The sequence below is a fragment of the Trachypithecus francoisi genome, unplaced genomic scaffold (assembly GCF_009764315.1).
Source record: "Trachypithecus francoisi isolate TF-2019V2 unplaced genomic scaffold, Tfra_2.0 Lachesis_group8, whole genome shotgun sequence".
Lineage (NCBI taxonomy): Eukaryota > Metazoa > Chordata > Mammalia > Primates > Cercopithecidae > Trachypithecus > Trachypithecus francoisi.
In genome coordinates this window covers 104,248,863-104,267,845 of record NW_022681473.1, presented here as the reverse complement: position 1 = coordinate 104,267,845, position 18,983 = coordinate 104,248,863, and positions in this window count along the sequence as shown.

The window sequence follows — 18,983 nt, the reverse complement described above, 5'->3', positions numbered from 1 at the left end:
CTAAGAACTGTTGCTAGGGAATATGGAAGCCATTAGCTAACCACACTATAAGAAATACATTGGTGGCAGGATATAAGGAAGAACTTCCATGTAGTAAGACTTGAGCATTCGATAAAAGCTCAGCAAACATTTAATGAGTGCCTGCTTGGTGCCAGGCTCTTTCTAGACTTGGGGTATGATTGGTTATTGCAAAAGTAACTGGAATCTGTGAATATCTTTTTTTTTTTTTTTTTTTTTTTGAGGCAGAGTCTCGCTCTGTTGCCCAGGCTAGAGTGCAGTGGTGCAATCTCGGCTCACTGCAAGCTCTGCCTCCCGGGTTCACGCCATTCTCCTGCCTCAGCCTCCCGAGTAGCTGGGACTACAGGCGCCCGCCACCACGCCTGGCTAATTTTTTGTATTTTTTAGTAGAGACAGGGTTTCACCATGTTAGCCAGGATGGTCTCTATCTCCTGACCTCATGATCTGCCCACCTCGGCCTCCCAAAGTGCTGGGATTACTGGTGTGAGCCATGTGAATATCTTTAAGAAAAATGTAGAAAATCACCTAAAGCAGAGATTTGACAGAAAATGGCCTGGGTTGATGACATTCCCAAGATATTTAACTCCCATTTCCTTCCATTCCTCTCCAAGCACTTAGGGATGATTTTGGGGCTATAGTCAGGTCTGGGCCATAGAGTATCAGAGTCTAAGCAGCAGCTCTCTATCATGTGGTTCATAGTCTCACCTGCCTGGTCACGAGTTCTGTGAATTCATGGGCTTCATCCCAGAGAGGGGGTGAGAAAATGGCTCTTAAACGTGATCTTTCTGTGGAGGGAGGGTGCCAGTGCCCTCACCACCATGGCCCTGCTAATGGGAACAGTGTTGTCAAGGGTCCTACACTGGAAATTAAGAGACATAGATTCTAGCCCCACTAAAGCATAATAATTTTAGGCACGACATTAGGGGTCCAAGGCCTCCCATATCCACCCAACAACAAGGGCTTCAATCCAGGATGTTGAAGTACATTGCTGTTAAAACACAGACCCCTGGAAGCTGGAGAACACCATTACCCTAACTCACCACGGGGAAATCCGACACTGTACCATTCTATCCCATCCTCCCATGTTATGACAAAGTTCTGTCCATTATTTTTAAACCAGGAGCATACCTCCAAGCCCACTACCCTTCTGTGATACAGTCTTTCTGTCCTTTCCAAACTCCCACTCCCTCACATTTAATCATCCAATTATTTTCCCTTTCCAGAATTCTCCTTAATCTCCTAGATTAAGAAGAGGAGCATGTCCTCTCTGGCCTCATTTGTCTCCCTGAGACTGTGCCCCTGGCCTGTCATTTCACCTGCCCTCAGCCAATCTGGAAGTTCCCACTCTCCTGACCCGTGAGTCCCTTGGTGCCAGAACCCAAACACAGCCCAGGTTCAACCTGCTGCCATAGCAAACACTGCAGGAGAAAAAAAGTCATGAGTCCACCCACAATCTGTAAGGTGAGCTGGACCACCATCTCTTCGGGAACCATTTCCTTAGCTTTAACTGACCTCCCCATCAGAACTCTTCCACACCATCCTCATTTTCCTCAGTCTCTCCAATCTGCTGCTATCCCACACCCTTACTGTGTGAGTTGGCTAGGTCTGCTGTAGCAAATACTACAGACTGAAGCCTTAAACAACAGAAATTTACTTCCTCACAGTTCTAGAGGCTAGAAGTCCAAGATCAAGGTGTTGGCAGAGCTCGTTTCTTCCAAGGCCTCTCTCTTTGTCTAACAGATGGCTACCTTCTCCTAATGCATGTCTGTGTCCTAATGTCCTCTTCTTGTAGGGAGTCCTATTAGATTAAAGCTCATTCACTCATATGCCCTATTTTACCTCAATCTCCTTGTTAAAGGCTCTGTCTCCCAATACAGTCACATTCTGAAGTACTGGGGGTTAGGACTTCAACATATAAATTTGGCAGGGGAGGGATGCAATGTCGCCCGTGCTACATACCCTTAAATGACAACCTTGCTTTCTGTTTATTGGAAGACAAGAGCCATCTGATTTACCTTCCCCAGTTGCCCTGCTCTTTGCTCCAATGATTCCCAAATTTTCAGATGGCCTCTCTCTTTCCCTCTCTCAGTTCCAAGTTAGTTTGAGAAATAGCTTTTCTGGAAAGCTTTACCTAGCCCTTGGAGCACAGTAAAACATTTCTTTCTCTACAGTGTCATTGTATTTTCTTCCAAAATAAAGAAAACTAAGCTCTCTGGAACGCCTACTATGTGCTCATCACTGTGCTGGGCACATTAGCAGAATGTTCTTGTGTGATTGTTGTAGCAACCCAGGGGAGTGGCGGTTAAAGTTGAGAAAACTGAAGCCCTGGGAATTTACCTTCTCCTGAGTCTCTCAGTGGGTATGTGGTCAGAGGTACTATTCAAAATACCACAAATGTTTCTATCCTAGAATCTAACAATTTTCTACTGATTCTTTTTACCTCTTTCTCTCCTAGAGGGAAGTGGCCATAACTTGCCCTTTCTTTATGCAAAGTGCCCTCCCACAGAGGAACCTAGCCCATGCCTCTTGAATGGGTGAATGAATGAATCTTCTTTATTAAAACTAAACTTAGGAAAGTCATGTTCTTGATCCCTTCTCCTCTGAGTCCTTCTCCAGACATTTTCCCCATCATCTTGCATCTTTAACATCTTCCTTTCCACTGACTAATTCTCTCCACCTTGGATACATCTTCTCTATTTCTCTTTTACTCTTAACACTTCTCTGTGCCTTGATACCTCAAGGTATCCAACTATTGCTTTACCTCTCTTTCCCCTCAATCTAATTGAGAGAGAAGCCCTTCTCTATGGAGATGCTACTTCAGATGGTCTACTGTGAGATATTGGCATTTTTTGATGCCACCCAAAGAGCCAGGTTTAGGGACCTCCAATCCATGCTCTGGGCCTCCACTTCCTTACCTCATTGACACTTGCAACTGGCTTTCACTGTCATCAACAAAATCACTCTTGCAAGGTTTTCAAAGACTTTCTAAATGCCACATCTCCTTGGGCCTCCACAACATTCATCTCAGATGGTCTCTCTCAGGATCCCTTCACTTTTGCCACAACCATCTCTCTGCTTTTCTTATTCTCCATCTACTGCATTGGTTGCTTGTTGTCTTCCCATCTACCAGGTGGAAAATTCTCCAAGGTCTGATTTTCTTCCCTTCTCTCTTTTTTTCTCCATATTCTCTCCCCTAGACAATTGTATTTAATTCCCTAATTTCAATTACCTTGTCCATGTAGATGATTGAGAAATAAATATCTCAAACTCCAGCATCGCTCTAGAGTTCTGGACTCAATTACCTTTGTTTTAGGAAGAGCTCCACCTTTATGTCTGTCCTGGGTTCTCCCAACAGCAAAACTAGAGGCAAGAAATGGGTGCAGGTAGTTCATACGGGAGGTGATCCCAGCATGTAACAGTGAGTGAGCAGGGAGAATTAGTCAGGAGCAGGAAGCACTGATGTGAGGAAAATCATCAGGATCAGTGCTGTGGGCAATGGAGCCTCCATTCCACTGGGACCTCCTGAGAAGTTGACAGATGCTTTCAGTTGTTCTTCTGAAGGACTGAAGGTGCAGCATTGATCCCATTCCCCATTAGCTGGGAGTCTGCCAGGGCATTATCTCCCCTACATTCAAGCTATTCTGTGGGCAGTCCAAGCAATCTCCTAGGTTTTGAAGAAGGTCCTAGGGCACAATGTGGAAAGAAGCACAGAGGACCCCAAGGTGGGATGCAGGTCAAGTGCTGGATGAGTCTGAGGCCATATGGGACTCTCCATTACAGCTGTGCTGCAGTCAGAGGTGGATCAAAGGGAGACTGACACCATCAGCATCCTTTCTCCCAAGTCACTCAACCAAATATCAAAGCACAAAGCTGCAGAGACTTCTGACTCTTCACCCCTCATCTTAGTGTGTAGTTATTAGAACCATGTCCTATTTATTCCAATCAGACTTGTTCTCCAGCATTGTCCCATCATGGCTTTCTCATGATTGCCTCAGCACGAGCTTTTTATTGCCATCTTCTGACTCGTGTCTATTAACTTTTATCTCTACTGTCTATCTTGCCCCCTTCCAAACTACCTTACACATAGATGCAAGATTATTCTTCCCAAAGATAAATTTAAGTATCATAAACTGCTAAGAAATCTTCCATGGTTCCCAATGGATGGCCAAAATGTGTCCAACGTCCTTAACCTGGCATCTGATACCCTCTTTGTTCTGCCACTGTTTTGTCAGGGCAAAAGGTAATTCTTATTACCCACCTACCTGCATTTTCTCTCCAGGACTTTTGACTTCTTTACACTACTCTAATTTATTTTTGCATTTACGTCTTTATTCTCTCCTTTCCCCAGCATATAATTTTATAGATGGCAACATGCACTGAAACCATTCTAATCCTACCTGTCCTTTTAGGCCCATGTGTGTACAATATTTATCTCCTCTATGAAGCCCAAATGCACATCTACTTCCTTTCTCCTGAACTCCAAATGCTTAATCTCTTCTTACCTTTTCTTCTTTTATTATTATTATTAGCAACATGGTTGCATTTGATTTGCCTTTTTCCTAGGCAGTGTGTGGCCAGGTCCTTGAGGGTACGGGTGATAGCTGCATCATCTTTGACTCTTCTGTGGCATCAAGCACAGTGTCATGCACAGTAAATGAAGGGAAAAAAGAAGGCAGGAAAGGAGGAAGAGAAGGAAGAGGAAATCTGATATCACACTGAGAAACAAGCTGCACAGAAGAACAAATGCTAGGAGCCAAGTAAGGGCCAGCATATGCTAACCAGCTCACCTCTCCAACAGACTCCCACCTCCTTGGAAAGGACTTTATTGTTGCTCATTATCTCACCTGCCCTTGCTGCTGAGCGCCCACCTGGAGTCAAGCACCTTCTGCCTGAGACAGCTGTTTCTGATGTCTGGGTAAAGGTTGTGTAGACTTCAGCTGGGGAGAACTGGCAGGAGGAAGGATACCCTTTCCCAGTTACAGATGGCAAAGGTGAAAAATACATAAAGAAAACATGCCAACTGTTTCCAAACCACCCTTAGATGTGTCAGCACAATGTCCACAACAACTAGGTGAAATGAAAAAAGATGTAAGTCAAACATGGTTTTCACTACATAATGTCGAATACTTAGTTTCACTAAAGTTGTAGCTACCCCAGACTGTCAGATTGCCTGAATCAGTCAGTATGCTTTTTACTGTCTGTCTGTCTATCTATCTATCTATCTATCTATCTATCATCTATCTATCGATGAGTTTTAACCAAATCACCAGTGTCTTCCAGCACCATAGCAGGATCAATTGCTAACCATAAGTCTTCAGATATCCCAAATGACTAGTTGATTTAGTCAAACATGAGGCTGGACTCACCCATCAATGACATGACCAACTCACCTGTGACTTTGGCTTGGTGCCCGAGTCAGCCTCTGTCACAGACTAGCCACACTTAATTAAATCAGCAGTCAGAAAGATTCCATTGCTTCTCAGTTCCCTGGCCCCATGAATGGCAGAAGGCCAGAAATAGGGCCTGTGGGATTATGCATGAGCGACAGCAAATCACAACCACCTAACTTTTCCTCCTTACCTCATGTTCCCATTAGAATAGAGATAGGCTTTGATTTTTATTCCCTCAACATGCTTTGCTTACAAACCAGCTGGCCCTAGGAAACACTAGGAAGAGATGGGTATTATCTTCAAGGACTTCCTATTTTCCCTCTTACATCACCTTTCCTCATTTTGGATCACCCATTCCAGTCTCCTGTCCCTGAAAGCAGTGTCACCTACTCTAATGTCAGTTTTACAATGATACCTCTCACTCCTTTCCTGCTCCTCTTTTCCTTCCATCCAAACTACCTACTGTGTGTTATCATGCATCCATCCTTTCATTTATCCACTTAGAAGATAGATACTGAGCTCCTATTATGTGCTCAGATAATGGGTCATTATCTGAGCACATAATAGGTGCTGGGATGAATGTGGTAATATGCTCCTTTTGAACATAATACCTTAATATAAAAGAGTGACCCAAGGGGTTGGATTACAGGCACTTGGCAGACCCAGAGATTGAGAGTCACTATATGAGGACAGACAGGATTTTAATGACTTTCTGAAATAAAAAAAGTAGTTGATCTGTCCTCTGCTCCTTCTTTCTTTGGTCAGAAGCCTGGCCTTTCCCTTTCCATTCAAGCAGGACTTTGTGTAACATGAAAAGGATGAAGGTTCCCATTCTCAGGGACATTATGATTGATGGGATTCCTTGACTTACTCATCGTTATAAACTTGAATGAAGGACAGGACCATACAGAAAGTGGATTGGTCTCTTCTTCCCATCCAGGAAAAACAAAAAGCACAGCACTGCTCAGGCCAGCAGTCCCAGCCATAGCATCTGTTCGTGGTGTCCTATCTGTCTTGGAACCCAACGAGTCCACCATGTGATTGATGGTGTTCCACTTGATAGGGAACGGAACGAGCAATGATTTGTCATTCACCATAAAGTACTGCTATTTCATCTGCTCCCATTCCCTGGGACGCAGCTCTGGCTGTTTGCTCTACGCATCAATTTATAGTTTATCCTAAGACTAATGATGTTGTGTTTACGAGGCAAGGTGGGGCTTTGTTTATGTGTTCTACCAACAGAGGATTACATTACTGATTGATCACACGCGGTTGTCTGAGGCAAAAACATTTTGAATTGATACCTGGATTTGAACTACAATCAACTTCCTCGACAATTGCCTCTTGGTGCTGAATAGATCAAGGAGCTGCAGCTTTCTAATAGGGCCTCAAGGAGATTTTGACAATCCCTGTTTGAAGTAAACAGTTTGTTGAGGTGTATGGGAGGCAAATAGATCATCCAAAGGGCTGGCCTGTGGCTTTCAGGAGCCCGAGGACATGCTCTAAGACCCCACTATTCCAAACAGCTGAAACAGGCAGGAACAGCCATTTGCTGGTATATGTTGAACAATCAGTTCTCCTAAGCGGGGTGGGGGTGGGAATAGACCTAATTTGTAGCATTACCAATTTCTCTGGTGTAAATATTCCTACCATGGCCAATTTCAAGCTACCAATGTGATGTCACTGAACACAAATTTGGGAAGGGAGGCATACCATTGGCTCTTATGAGCTGGTACACAGTAGCTCCAACACACTACTCGACAAGAACTAATATTTATTTATTATATAACTGTTCTGTTCTAGGAAATTTTTTTTCTGATGAGAAAAGTAGGGTCCAGAGAAGGTATGTAAGTTACCCAAGGTCACACAGCGATAAAGTTAAGTCTTCTCATGCTGTGGCTACACTCTTTTTGTTATCTCCTGTAGTCCAGAGCGTAGAACTAGCAGGTAGTAGGGCCAGCTGGTTAACCACAGGCTCTGATTTCAAGGCCTATGCTCCTTCCGTACACTACGCTGCTGCTACAAAGAATGGTAGGACTCAGGCTGTCCACTTTTGTCTACACTTCTGCCATTTAAGCCTGGTCAGTTCTGCTCTTGCCCAGCTTGCATTAGTGGGGAAATTCAAGTCTGCCTCTGTACTCATCTGTCAATATCTCTCAGCCCCAGTAACTCTAAGGAAAAGGATATAAGTTTTCATGGTGACTGCTGCCTGGAATCTGGAAAGAGACAAGATGACCCCTAGGAGATCCCAATCATAACAGTCCAAGAAGCCAATTCAACAACCAATTTGCCTGGAAATCTAAATGACTTCCCCTTTGGATTTGTTTTCACCCCTTTTAATTTTCTACCCACTGTCTTTGCTAGTTCATTTCCTTCCTGAAATTCTGAAGCAAATGAGGCAGTGCTGGTGGCGGGGATGAGCACAGGGCTGGGGCAGTGACCTGCCCTATGCTCTGTCTGGCAGACTGTGGTGCAGTGCAAAACAGCAGGGCATTAATGGCTATTAATATCCACAGAGGAAGTGCCGAAAGGCCAACCGCATAATTACCATTTATTCATCATATCAACGGGTCTTCAGCTCCTTCCGGCGGCATGTCATATTGTCCTGGAGTGGGGAGTTTGAGGGGAAAGGGGAAACAAAGAGGAGGATCAGCAGCCCTTTCCCCACCACCCTCCCTCCCCTACTGTGATGGGAATGGGGGTCAGAACGCAGGGCACTGTGGCTCTCTGAGCACAGAGGTAAACAGGAAGCTCTGGGCACGATCTGGGTGGTAGAGAGCAGTGGTCAAGGAGGACAGCTGCCAACCAAGGGCAGCAATGCCAGGCTGTTCTACTGCCATCTCCTTTCTTAAGAATTGAGCTCCACAGCTGCAGAAGAAGGCTGTGTGGAGCAAGCAGAGAGGGGATGAGACCAGAGACTGAGAGTCTGCAATTCTCAGCTCCTGAGAACTGAGTGGATTTTGGACTGCTCATGAGTCCAAGTAATTTCCTGAGGATGCGTAAAAAGGAGGCTATCCAGCCACCCTTTCTGGCACTCACATTTCAGGTTCCTGGGGCACCCTGCTTCTTAATCCCATCCCCTGAGAATGGAGTACTTTGGTTTCTGGGGACTCCAAATCTGGACAGGGATGGTGGGGAAGAGATTAGTGTTGTGTTTTTTCTTTCCCCCTGGTACCAGCTTGACTGGCAGCCTGGGCAAAGAAGAGCCCATTCTAAATGCTCCCCAGGGTCCAGAATGGAACTCATTACATCAAACCTGCTGGTAGCCAGCAGCTCTGCTTTGTGAGCTGTGGAACAAATGTTTATCCACCACTCAGTGCGGTTCAAAGCTATTTAAGGAGCTCAGGGTGTTGAGCTGCAGGCAAGAGCTATGTGTGCAAGGCCAGCCCTGGCACCAAGTGCAGTGGGCAGATCTGGGGACTGTAGCCTCCAGGCTCTCCGGCTGCAGGACTCAACTGAGGGCAGAGCAGTCAGAATGAAATGGCCACTTTCTCCTCGTTGCATTTTGTCTTTCATCTTAAGCCTTGTCCTGTCTTTCTCTCATTTCCCTTTCATTTGCCTTCCACGTTTTTATCTTTTCTCTCTCTCTCTCCCCCTTCTGATTTTTTCTTCCTCTCTATGCCTTTCTTTCTTCTCTTTAGCCTTTCTTTGTTCTGTTCTCCATTTCCCTTTATTCTTTCATTTTCTACTTCTCTTCCCTCAGATAGGCCTGTGGCTCCCTCATTGTATACTAATATGCATTATTCTCTGTCTCAGTGATGAAATCCACAAAATGCATGGAAGAATAAAATAAAGCTAAAGCCTTTACCCGCACAAAACCATGATCTAAGGACAAGTTGGCACAGTGTGAACCTAATGCATACTTAGGGAAGGGAGAGAGGTCAGCAACAGAGCGTGCCCAGTGTAAGTTCCAGGAGCTGCTCTGGAATGACATCAGGTGCCGATAATTCCCTGTCTATACATGCCAGTGCCTCCATGTGGTAGCATCATGTGCAGTGTTTTTGTTTTTTAAAGAGCTGTGAAGATCACCAGTTATAGGTGAGAAAGCTGCAATCCGCGACACTGGTTTCCAGAGTCTGGTGGAGGTGGCTATTGAACTTGTGTATGAGTCGCTTCTGTTTTAAGACAAGAGGTATTGGTGAGGATACCCAGAGAGTGCAGAGGAATGAGGGAAAGCGAGGTGGCAGTCCCCACCAGGGGCTCGACATCTACATTTTCAGTGATTCCTCATTCCTTACTTTACAACTATTGTAAAGTAAATGTTGTGTTCTGACTATCTACTACCGTATAGCAAACCACCCCAACAGTAGCTTAAAGATATAACCATCTTTTATTTTGCTCTGAAATCTTGGAGCTGCCTGAGCTTGGCTAGGCAGTTCTTACTTGGGAGGGTCTGTCTTATAGTTGTAGCTAGGGAGTAGCTGGGACTGAATTCATCCTTAAAGATTCTTCAGTACATGTCTGGAGCTTGGGCTGCAAAGACACAGCCAGCCAGGACTCTCGGGCATCTCACCTGTTGTCTGACATCTCTCCAGGGTAGCCAGGGATCTCACGCAGCAGCAGAAGGCTCCCAAAGCAGGTATCCCGAGAGAGACCAGCAGAAGCCAAAGGTCTTTCCTAAGCCACCCTTGGAAATTTCATAGCATCCTGTTCACTGCATCCTAATTCTTGAAGTCTGTCTCACAGTTTATCTAGGACTTTCAAGGGGAGGAGATCTAGATTTTGCCTTTTGATGGAGGAGTATCAAAGAGTTTGCAGACAGGTTTTAAAACCACCACATGTTGTTAAGCTGTTTTTTTACCACCCAAGGTTCAGGTAGTTATCCAGTCCTGCTGTGAAGTATTGCAGTGGTTAAACACAGATGTTGCAGCCAGACTGCTGGGCTCAAGTCCCATATTCGTTATGTACGAAACTGATGTTGCACAACTCCCTTAATATTTTGAGAATCAGTTTTCTCATCTGTTCAATGGTGATAATATTCCTGACTCACAATATTGTTGTAAAGATTAAATTAATATATATTAAATACTTAAAATAGAGTCTTACATCTTGTTGGCATTCTACAAGTATTTGCTATTTTTATTTTTATTAGATTCCCATTTTACAGATGAGAAAGCTGAGATGCAGAGAGAGAGAGAGTACTGATTGGCCTCTGTCACATAACTGGGATTCGAACATAGTCCCAACAGATTCCAAAAATCCTCTCTGAGTTCTGATAGCAGCACCTCTTCCCTCCTACACAGAGCTGCTCCCAACTTTAAAATCCCTGTAAGTCTAGAATTTGGAATTTATAGGTCCCCAGGCCTTGGAAGAAGGTCTTCCAGGAGCTAAACTCTGGACTTGTGACCCACCTTCACCCTAACCATTTAAGTCCAGTCACAAAGAACATGGATGGGGAAAGCAAGGTCCCTACTCTGGCCTTCTATGCACATTTCTGACCCTTAGGGGTTAAAAGGGTAGAGATGTAAGAGGAGATGGCCCCAAAATACAGAAACAGTACTTAATAACATTTGCAGGCAAAGGAAACAATACTGGATCTGACTTCAAAAGGCAGTTTTCTGAGACTCTAAGTTTTGGTTCCTGTCTCTGTAAAGAGAACTGTACTGTGCACCACACGGTTTTTACCAGGATCATGTGAGAGCCTAAGGGAGAAAGTTCCTGGTAAACCACTGGGTCCTGGCCACCTGTCAGTCATGAATTGAGCCCAGCAGAGAGCAAGGTGATAGCCTTGGACAACTGCCCTGCTTAATCTGGGACATGGTCAGAGCAGCCCTGATGTGGGGAGAGGGCTATCCTTTGGGCTGTCGCAGCCTGGGCTGGTGTCCAGTCATGGTTTCAGATTGCCCACGGGCCTCTTTGACAGGCATGCACTGTCTGGAGCTTGGCCTGCACATTTGAAAACACACAGATATGAATGCATGCAGTCTGCACACTGAAACGTGTCTGCCACATGTATCTACACACACATAAACACACACACTGTCTTTGTCTGATGTCCACCCAATGCAGAGGTGCTTCAGATAAACACCTGTTGCCTCCTAGGCCAAGATGAGGGCGTGGATGCCCCCACCCTACCCTCTGAGAGCCCAGCATTGCCTGAGGTCCCTGAGGCCCCTGCGGGAGGACAGACCATCTTCTTTTGGCTTCTCGAATGCACAGCTTCTTCTCAGCATTCACTGCCATGCAGCCTCCAGCCCCCATTGCCACAGGAGCCCAGCTCCTGGGTACCCTGCCATGTACTTAAACAGCCTCTCCTTGATCCGTTGCAATCTCCTGGCTTTTCCTCCTCTTTTCCTTTTTATGCTTCTTCAGCTCCTCCTTTTCATCCTCTGCCACTGTCTCTCTGTGGAAGCCTCCAAAGGGCATGTGAGCCCCTCCACAAGGCCTGAGGCAGGAGCCCCTCTTGGTCCCCATGGAAGGGGGCAAGGGAGGAAAGGAGGTGGGGAGAGGGTCTCTGGAGTCTGGGGCACAAGCAAACATCTGAGCTGAAGGAGCGTCCTGCTTCCCAATTCCAAATCCTGAGAAGATAAACTGAAACATCAGAAAGCACAAAGCACAGTAGCTTAAAGGCAGCAACTTGGAGGGGGTGGCCTGACCTGCCTCCCTATCCTCACACAGGAGGACGGCCAGAGTGGGTGGGGCTCCCAGACATACACCCAGAGTGCTGCCTGTTCTCTGCCAGGAGGAATATTCTCCCTGAGTGAGACTCTACTCCCTCTAGCAGGCACAAAGCTCAGGCTTTGCCATGGGGTGAGAGTGTGGGGAGCAGGCTGGATAGACAGCTGATGATGTCCCTGTCCACAGAGGCATATGCATGGCCCAGAGCTGCAGGATCCTGCCTGGGGGAGTCTGAAGCCCACCACCGAGTAACATTTCAGGGTTTTCAAATCAAGTCAATCCTATGGGTTAGCTAGGGCAAGGACCACCATGCCATTTGTTAGATAAGGAAATTGAGACATAGGACTCAGAAGATTCATTACAAAGTCTTGCACCATGAGGTAGGGGATGAATGACCATTGACTCATCACCAAACTACTCTCTACACTAACTTCATGGCAATTCCTTGAGCTCTTCTCCTTTACATCCTGGGAAGTCTGCTCGTCAAGGGGCTCCTAGGGATAGAAGAGGGGATCACATTTGGTGGCTCTTGGCTCTTCCTGAGGCCATGCCTGTAAGCCACTTTAAAGGCTCTGTTGACTTTAGCATTAATGAAATGAGCTCTTCCATGCAGGGCATATGTGTTAGTCTTTTCTCACACTGCTATAAAGACATACCAAGACTGGGTAATTTATAAAGGAAAGAGGTTTAATTGACTCAAGGTTTGGTATGACTGAGGAGGCCTCAGGAAACTTACAATCACGGCAGAACAGGAAGGGGAAGGGGAAATAAGCACTTTCTTCACCAGGTGACAGGACAGAGAAGAGCAAAGGAGGAACTTCTAAACACTTATAAAACCAGCAGATCTTGTGAGAACTCATTGACTCTCATGAGAACAGCATGGGGGGAAACTGTCCCCATGATCCAATCACCTCCCTCCCTCTACACTTGGGGATTACAAATCGGGATGAGATTTGAGTGGGGACACAGAGCCAAACCATATCAGCATGTGTTTTCTTTCCACCAGGTGCTTTTGCATTCATTATCCACTTGGTCTTACCACATTTTTGTGGAATTGGTTCTATTATTATTGCTTTACTTACTATTACTATTATTTCTACAGTGCTTCAATAAAAGAAGGCTCATTGAGTTTTGGGAAACTTCTCAGAGTCCTAAGAGAAGTATGTGACTGAGTTGGGCATTGAATGATGGCCCAAAGAGGATGAACCCCTGCATGTCCAACACACACACACACACACACACACACACACACACACACACACACACAGACATGATGTACTTTGGTCACTCCTTGGCTTACAAGCCAATAGATCTCTTTAGATTTCCAGAATTTTAGAAGCTGAATTTTGTCCACAGTTGAGTCATGGCTAGCTCCCATGAAGCCACATCATTTAGGTCATGGGACTTGAAAGGCCAGGAAAAGCCACCAGTAGCCACCATCCTGCCCCTACAGCACATTTCTGCACATGCACACACAGATACAACCACACACACACACACATCCAACACATACTTGCTCTGGACAGGTAGAAAGTCTCTTAGCTCTCTGCTGTCTTTTTCTGTTCTTGGGAATTTGGGCCTAATGAAATGGATGCATGCATGAGGAAGGCCAGAGTGTGGGGTAAGAGTAGAAACCTCTGGGAAAAGGATAATACCATTTCAGCTTGGGCTTTCCTAGGAATAGCTGGTAGGGGCTTTGGATGTGAACGTGAATCATGTTTCTATTGCTCAGAACCCACTGTGATCCCTGCAGGAGTCTCCAGAAGTTGCCTTTAAGTTCCCTGAGCTCCCCTCTCATGTGCTGAAACTGTAGAAACTCTTTTAACCTCAGACAATAGAGGGAATTCTCCTTATAAGGTCCCTGGTCAATCATTATCCAGTCCCTGTTTAAACCCTTCTAGTAACGGGGCTTTCCCTGCCTCATCTCTGACCTATGTATGAGTAGGCATGCATGATGAATGACTACCAGCTGTTTCTCTGAACTTCTCATCCTGAGACACAAGGGGAATTCCCTCCAAAGTTCCCTCTGTCCAAAATTCTCTCCCAGGAGCCTCCTTCAGTTATGAGACATCCCACCAAGACACAGTTATAGCTCCACAGGGCTACCTCAATGTGCAAGGGAAGGACTGCAGAGTAAGGAGAAAGAAGAGAGGGGAGGGGAAGGAAGAGGAAGCAGACCTGCCTCCCTGTCCCTCGATGTCTTTTGCAGCTGGAACTTGTTGGGGGTGTGGAGGGTGGGAGGTTCTGCCACAGAAGGAGATTTTGCAGCCTCACATGATAATGAGCAAAGATGGATCATCTCCAAGTAGATCACCCCTGCCCACAGGTTCTTCTGGGAGGTGGTACAGTGCAGTGGCTGAGGGTGGGCTTGGGAATCACATGACCCTGGCTTGGAAATCCAGCCTTGCTGCTTACTTGGGTCTACAAATTCTCTGAACCTCAGTTGACTTCTTTGAAATACAGAAATAATAATACTACATTATGCAGTCGTTGAGGATTAAATAAGATAATTCATGTAAAGTGCCAGGCACATGTTTTGAATGTAGAAGGTGCTCCATACATAGTAATTATTATTATTAAGCCCAGAAAGCGCTGTCATTCAGGAATGAAAGACTAATAATAATGATAATAGCTACGTGCACTGGCTCACACCTGTAATCCCAGCACTTTGGGAGGCTAAGGCAGGAGGATCACTTGAGGCTAGGAGGTCTGGATCAGCTTGGGAAACATGGTGAGAGCCTGTCTCTATAAAAAATAAAAAAAATTAGCTGGGGGTGGTGGCACATGCCTGTGGTCCCAGCTATTCGGGAGGTTGGTGTGGGAAGATCACTTGAGTGGGGGAGGTCACGGCTGCAGTTAGGTATGATTGTGCCACTGCACTCCAGCCTTGGCAACAGAGCAAGACTGCGTCTCAAGTAATAATAATTAATACTACTAACAATAGCAGCTAACAATGACAAGATGTTTATGATGTACCAGGTCTTCTTCTAAGAATTGTATCTATTAACTAATTCTAATTCTAACAACAACCTTGTGAGGCCACTACTATTATTTCTCTCATTTTACAGATGGAAAAGCTGAGGTGTAGAGAGCTTTTAAAAACCTGCCCAACTCTATACAATGGGTGGAAGGGTACGGTGGACCCTATGTACAGCTGGGCAATGTTGGAAAATCCCTTCCTCTCTCTGGGTCTTAGTGACTACTTCTGCAAAGTGGGGGAATTGATCTATTAATACTTCCTGGGTTATCACGAGTATTAACTAAAATGGAGGGTAAAAATGGTAAGGCATCATGTCTGGTACCTAGTACCATTCAGTCTTAAAGAGGAAGACCATCCCAACACATGCTACCACACAGATAACACCTGAGGACATTATGCTCAGCAAAACGGGCCAGTTGCAAATGAACAAATCCTGTGTGACTCCACTTGCATGAGGCAGCTACAGCAGTCAAATCTGTAGAGACAGAAAGCAGAATGGTGGGTGCCAGGGGCAAAACCGGGAGTCGTTTGACAGTCACAGGATTTCAGTTTTGCAAGATGAAAAAGTTCTGAACACCTGTCTCACAACAAGATGGATATACTTAACACTGCTGAACTGCACACCTAAAAATGGTTAAATGGTACATTTTATGTTATGTGTATTTTACGATAATTTAAAAAATATATATGTATCATCTCACTTCTTAAAAATGTGATCGTATTTAGATATATGGCTACGGACATTTATACATGCATGAAAAGAACCCAAACGTAAAGTATTTACTCTGAAGTGCGGACAGAGCTTTTTGTGTGAATGGGAATACAGGTGATTTTCATGTTACATTTTTCATATTTCAATTTTCTATGTTTTCTTTAATGAGCATGTTCTTTTGTCATAGAAGTAAAGTCATAGAGAATAAGAGATTTTAAAAAATAAATTAAAAAATATATATACATATTTTTCCCACACAAGTAGTGTTAGGAGTTTGTTATGGTCTGAGCACCTGTGTATCCTCAAATTGCCAAATACATGTGTTGAAATCCCAACCTCTAAACTGATGATACTGGGGCAGAGCCTTGGGAGGTGATCGTGAGCCTCATGCAGGCAGAGCCTTCCTGAAAGGGATAAGGGCCCTTATGAAAGGGATTCCGGGGAACTTGCTCTCTCTCCACTGTTGTGAGACTGCAATGAGAACGTGGCCATCCATCCGCCAGGAAGCAGGCCCTCACCAGACACTGGATCTGCTGGCGCCTTGATCTTGGATTCCCCATCTCCAGAACTGTGAGGAATACAGTTCCTGGGAGCAGGGGAAGGTGATTCTAGAATACAGGATAATTTACAAAAGAAGTCAGGACTTAAGGCAGCGAACAATCAGAAACCAGATCTGGACAGGAGGAAGACAGGAGCAGCCCTCTTTCAAGCCTCTGGCACTGCCAGATTGGTTTAAAACTGGGGGCTGGGCCGGGCACGGTGGCTCATGCCTGTGATCCCAGCACTTTGGGAGGCCGAGGTGGGTGGATCACGAGGTCAGGAGTTCAAGACCAGCCTCGCCAAGATGGTGAAACCCCGTCTCTATTTAAAAAAAAAAAAAAAAAAATTAGCCAGGCGTGGTGGCACGCACCTGTAATCCCAGCTACTCCGGAGTCTGAGGCAGAGTTAAAAACCTGGAGGGGCAGAGGTTGCAGTGAGCCGGGATCACACCACTGCATTCCATTCTGGGTGACAGAGCAAGACTCCATCTCAATAAAAAAAAAAAAAAAAAAAAAAAAAGGGGCTGCGGCATTGCAGCGTGCCTCCTCCAAGGGAAACTGGAGCTGCAGGAGGGGCTGGTGAGCCAGAATGAGGTTTTCTTTCTGGACAAGGAAAATAGGACAGCCTTAAGGTTTTGAAGAGAAGGGTTCAAGTGAGGAAGGGACATCTTTAGTCTGCACCACAGAAGCACCAGGCACTTCTGTCCTTGAATCTAGAGAATCCAGAAGGTGGCTTCTGAACCTCCTCAGTACAGTGGGGAGAAAGGTTGTATGTTAACTGGCATTATAGGAGAGGGGCTGGTGCCCTTTGGGGCAACCAGGCACTTATTAGGAGCTGCTGGCATGGAGCCTCACCAGGGCCTTGGTCAGACAGACACAGGCTCCAACTTACGCCCTTCCTCTCTGAGAGGTCAGGCTGTGGTGGGAATCAGGAAAAGAGAAGGGCCTTCTATCTGGGAACTGGCTAGGTCAGGATGCCTGGAGCACAGGAGGCTATAGGGGATCCCAGGCACCAAGCGGAGGAAGGGGTCAGACAGAGGTTAAGGTCTGAGGAGGGCCTGTGCTTGGCTCCCGAACCTGGTTCGCCCAGTAGCTTGGGGTGTCTCTGGAATGAATATGGACCATGAATGAGATGGTGGTGGAAGGACACAGTGGGTACCACATACAGCTGGGCAATGTTGGAAAATCCCTTCCTCTCTCTGGGTCTTAGTGTATTAACTGAAATTGTGGGCAAAAATGGTCAGGTATAACGTCTGGTAGCTGGTAGGTGCTCAAATAAATGTGATGTCCCCCTCAGGGGGTCTTCTCTTCTTTTTCACCTTCTGGGCACTCTTTCTCCATTTCCTGCTGGAACAGAATGCTGTAAGCAGAGAGACACTGCCTTGCAAGGACTTGGAGAGACACTGGGAGAATCCTCACCCAATCATGAACATAATGAGGGGCAGTGTGCGAGCCCGGCATGCTTCATTCCTAATTGAGAGAAAGGGAAGGCTTTCATAGTTCAGAAGGCTAGGGAGGCAGGGGGATGGACTAAATGACCCCACAAAGCCCAATCCCCCCTTGCTCTGTTCAAAGTGGCACTTTTTCTTCTCCCCAGCCCCGCCCCAATCCCCACCTTGCAGGCAGCTCTATTTCATCCATGCTGGACCAGCCCTCACTGCATTCTCACCTTTACTAGAAATAAGGAATAAATAAATACAAGGTTCCTGAAACTGTCTGTCTGAAGTTTAAAACAATACAGTGCAGGCCCCCTTCACCCGCCCAGAAACCCGAGTTCTTGTCTCTCCTTGCCCCCTCCTACTCCTGCTGCTGTCTTCAGCACACATTAAGATTCCTCTCCAAGGGCTGCTGTAAAGGCAGGATGGCAAGGGCGGTGATATAATAACGGACAGCAGGACCCCTGGGCGGGAGATTCTGATAGCCCTTTCACTAAGAGAAGCTCACTGAGAGAGCAGGGGAAGCCAATGCTTTTCCACCAGCCAGAGCCCGGCTAATTGCCACTGGGGAGAAGGGCAGAGTTCGCGCAGGTAACAGGTGTGCCTTGTCTTAATGAAGACTGACTTGTTTGCCCAGAGCTTCCTGCAGAGGTAAGAGGAGCAGGAGAAGGGACGTGGGCTGCTTGGCTCCACGCTGGACTCCACCAAATTAGAGGAGCTGGTTTTGTCCCCTTTATGACCCACCCTGGGGGTGGACATATGGGAAGAAGGGGAGATAAATAGTATCCCCAAAATAGTGCTCGCCTAAGAGAATGGTGGCAACTCGATTATTTGTGGGTGGTGTATTCACTTTGCAAGATATCTCTGGCCTTGTTACTGTCCAGAAAAATTCAATTAGGAGATAGCAAGGACAGTGATGGGACAAGGGAGGGGAGAAATGAGGAGAGGGCAGGGCGAGAGGGAGAGACCATGAGTGTGCTGTGGGAAGGGAGAGGTGAAACAAGAGAGCTGGGGCATACACAGCTCTGAATGCAATTCAACAACAAGTGTTTATTAATTGTCTATTATTTGCCTGGCACTTTACTGGGCACTGGGGACATGGGGAAGAATAAGCACAGTCCTTGCCCTAAATCTGGCAGGAAATGCTGCCGTGTAAACAGACACTGCAGCACAATGCGAGGTGCTGTAGTAGAGGCTGTCGCTGCATGTCCAGGGAGAAGAGAAGAGGGAGAAAGATGGAGAGGAAGTCAGGAGGAGTTTAAAAAAAAAAAGCCATATAGAGATCAGAGG